We start from the raw sequence: 4,361 nt of genomic DNA on the forward strand, positions 1-4,361 counted from the left end.
TATAAAGACAAAACATTATTGAAATTTATATGGAAACAAAAGACCTTGAGTAGCCAAAGCAATCTATACAGAAAGGGATGGTATCACACTCCCAGATTTCAAACTATTCTACAAAGTTATAGTGATGAAAAGAGTGTGATACTGGGGTAAAAACAGACACACATACTAGTAGAATAGAATTGAGAGCCCAGAAATAAACTCAACTTACATGGAAAGTTAATGTACCACAAAGCAACAACAAAACAAAAAAACCAAAGAAATGAAAGTGTCTTCAATAAATAGGGTTGGGAAAACTGGACAGTCACAAGCAAAAGAATGATTAAACCACTATTTTACATCATATAAAATATTAAATCAAATTGGCTGAATGACTTAGAGGTAAGATCTGAAGCTATATAATATAAAGAAGAAAACGTATAGAAGACACTGCACAATATTCGTTTAGAGAATATATTTGGGGAAATTTCCAGAATGCTCAGTGAGAGGTGGGGGAGCAGCGGCTGCCAGAGCTGAGCACGGCAATGCACGTATTCCGGCTCCCCCATACCGGCCTCAACACGTTCACTGGCTGTAGAAAATGGTGAAAGAAACCACTTACTAGAATGTTTTGGGAGTCAAACGAAATGCCACCCCAGAAGAATTGAAAAAGTCTTACAGGAAGCTGGCCTTGAAGTACCACCCTGATAAGTATCCAAATGAAGGAGAGTTTAAACAGATTTGTTAAGCTATGAAGTGCTCTCTGATGCAAAGAAAAGGGACTTTTATGACAAAGGAGGAGAACATACCATTAAAGAAGGTGGAGCGGGTGGTGGTTTTGGCACCCCATCGACATCTTTGATAATGTTTTTTGGAGGAGGAGGAAGGATGCAGAGAGAAAGGAGAGGTAAAAATGTTGTGCATCAACTTTCAGTAACCTTAGAAGACTTACATAATGGTGCAACAAGAAAGCTAGCTCTGCAAAACAATGTGATTTGTGACAAATGTGAAGGTCGAGGTGGTAAGAAAGGAGTGGTAGAGTGCTGTGCCAATTGCCCAGGCACCGGAATGCAAAAAGAATTCATCAGATAGGACCTGGAATGATTCAGCAAATTCAGTCTGTACGCATGGAATGCCAGGGCCATGGGGAACAGATCAATCCTAAAGATAGATGTAAAAGCTGCAATGGAAGGAAGATAGTTCAAGAGAAGAAGATTCTAGAAGTTCACATCAATAAAGGCATGAAAGATGGCCAAAATATAACATTCCATGGTGAAGGAGACCAAGAGCCAGGACTGGAGCCAGGAGACATTATTATTGTTTTAGATGAGAAGGACCATGCTGTTTTTATTAGAGGAGGAGAAGATCTATTCATGTATATGGACATACAATTGGTTGAAGTATTGTGTGGCTTTCAAAAGCCAGTTTCTACTCTTGACAACTGAACCATACTAATCACTTCTCATCCAGGTCAGATTGTCAAGCATGGAGATATCAAGTGTGTGCTAAATGAAGGCATAACAATTTATCATAGACCATATGAAAAGGGTTGCCTAATCATTGAATTTAAGGTAAACTTTCCTGAGAATGGCTTTCTCTCTGCTGGAAAAACTCCTACCTCAGAGGAAAGAAGAAGAGACTGATGAAATGGGCCAGGTAGAACGAGTGGATTTTGATCCAAACCAGGAAAGGTGACGACATTACAATGGAGAAGCTTATGAGGGCGATGAACATCATCCTAGGGATGGTGTTCAGTGTCAGACCTCTTAACAGGGCCAGCGAATAACACTCACTGCTGGCAGTTTATATGCTGTAGTAAATGAGTGAAGGACTATAATCAATACTATCACTACTTGGCAATTGTTTTTGTTTTAATATTCAACTATAGCTGTGTTTTAAAGTTAAATGAAGAATAAACTCAAATATAAAAGCTCCACCTTTGCCCTGTATGTATGATGACTTCAGTATGCAAGATGAAGTTTAATACCTGTAAAAAATACTTATAAAGAATTGCTCCGAGCATTTGTTAGGGCATGCATTGTAATTGATTTTGGCTATCTATGTACATGAAATAGTGTAGACTGAAAAGTTCTAGGTATGTGTATTGATTTCAGTGTTTGACCCTTGTTTAAACTCTGAAAGTTAAAACTGTATTTAACGAATTTAATTTGTTAGGGCAGTGTTGTTCTGTATAATTACTTGTATTAAGTGGGGGTCATTGTGATACCTCTACATTTATTCTATTGCCTCGACTGTTATTTGATGGCATGATAAATAATTTAGCCTGTGGTATCAGTGATAGAAAAGATAACCTTTCTAAAGTAGGGGTTTGTCATAATATGCTGCTTCTTGAGGGCTTGCACTTGTAGAATTGCATTTCCTTTTGCTGTGCCATCTTTTTTTTTTTTAATATTAGTCTTTGTTACATTTTTGTCCCCCCTTCTTTGGACCATGATAAACCTCAGTAGTGACTTCTAGAGCACAGGATAACTTAAGAAGCTGAAAGCAACAAGACCTTTATACGAAGATGTCATTTGCATGTATGAGATAGAAAGGTGTTTATTAGATAAGTTATAGGCTTACTTTAAACCATTTATGCTCCAAGGTAACTGTAATAAATGGTGGTAGTATAGCAAATTATGATGAATAGCTTTAACTGTATGTTTAAAAGTCATGTGTGCAAGCTTATATCTGGGTATCAGAATTTAAGTAATTCTTGAAATGTGTGAGTGTCTCCTTAATATACTGATTACAAAGCAAAAAATATATATATATAAATTAAAGAATATATTTGGAAACTTCAACAGCAAGGTATACAAAAGCAAACATTATCAAATGGAAGTAGATGAAACAAAAAAGCTTCTATAGAGTAAAAGTAACTGTTATTAAAAAGAAAAGACTCCACATAGAATAGGAGAGAATATTTTCACATCATACAGCTAACTAGGGGCTAATATTCACAATCTACAAAGAACTCAGACATATCATCAAAAAGCCCCATTGAAAAATGTGCAGAAGAGGTAAATAGACACTTCTCTAAGGAAGACATACAGAGCACCAATGACACATGAAAAATAGTCATAATCACTTACCATCAGAGAAATTCAAATTAAAAACCACAATGAGTTACATTTCATATCAGTGTAAATGGTCCATATCAAAAAGACCAGAAACAACAAGTTTAAGTGAGGATGTGAAGAAAAAGAAGCCCTTGTATACTGTTGGTAGAAATGTAGATTGGTCCATCCCCTGTGGAATACAGTACAGAGGTTTCTCAAAGCATTAAAAAGAGATATGCCATATGATCCAGTAATTACATACCTATGTATTTACCTGAAGAATGCAAAAACACTAATTTGAAGGCCAACATGCACAGCTAAGTTCATTGTAACACTATTTACAATAACTAAGTTAGGGAAAAAACCTAAGCCCAAGGACAGATGAGTGGATTAGATGATGTTGTATATATACACAATGGAATATTACATATCTATATAAAAAGATAATCTCCTGCTATTTGCAACAACATGGATGGAACTGGAGGGGATTAGGCTAACTGAAATAAGTCACAAGGAGAAATACTTATACCAGATGGTTTCATTCATGTGTATAATACAGAGAAATAAAAAAAAAAGAAAAAAGCGTCAGACAACACCAGACGAAAACAAATCCTAAAAATACAACTGTAAAATTGAGAATACCAGAGGGGATGGAAGAAAGAGAACGAAATGTATGGGGGGGCCCAAAGGATTATGTCAGATGACACTGGGTGCCTTACTGGTAGGAGGGTAGTGGTAGCATACATCTGAAGAAGATAATCCTACATCTCTTTGTAATATGTAGTGTTATAAACCAATGTTAAATAATAAATATGTGATTGGGCCTCCCTGGTGGCACAGATGGTTGAGTGCTGCACTGTGAAGCTGTCTGCAGCCTCTGCAGCGCGGGTTCAATCCCAGCCCACTGGGGAGAAACCCACATGGCGCGGCAGACATACCCTGTCTCGCCTGCTATTCCCCTCACCAGTGTATTTTGTCAGTCTGCCTGTTCTGTTCCCTGCTCTCTCTCTGGTGAATCTTCTCACCCTCCCTCACATCTGTCCTTTACCCTGGTTCTTGTATAAAAATAAATAAATCTTTAAAAATAAATAAATATGTGATTGATTTAAAGAAATGTTGTAAATGAAAGATAGGAATGCCAGTATACAGACACAAGAATAATTTATGATACATTATGAACAATGCAAAGAAAGAGGGAATAAGGGTTTGAGGTAGATGGGAAAATGTACAGAGGTCTTAGGAAAGAACTGTTCATGTACAGGAAGTGAGAGAAGTTCTGGGTGAGCAAAGTTCTAAGGGAGGAAGGGTAGGTGTTAGAAGATGAAG

The 4,361-nt window shown here is 37.1% G+C and overlaps 1 pseudogene across 1 annotated transcript; it reads left to right on the forward strand.

Annotated features, from left to right (window-relative positions):
- The first annotated feature begins 577 nt into the window (after positions 1-577).
- LOC311172475 (dnaJ homolog subfamily A member 1-like) lies at positions 578-1,746 on the forward strand (annotated as a pseudogene). Its single transcript has one exon. The product of its transcript is annotated as a dnaJ homolog subfamily A member 1-like (transcript).
- The last annotated feature ends 2,615 nt before the right edge of the window (positions 1,747-4,361 follow it).

The sequence above is a fragment of the Talpa europaea genome, assembly GCF_964194135.1.
Source record: "Talpa europaea genome assembly, chromosome: 6".
Taxonomy (NCBI): domain Eukaryota; kingdom Metazoa; phylum Chordata; class Mammalia; order Eulipotyphla; family Talpidae; genus Talpa; species Talpa europaea.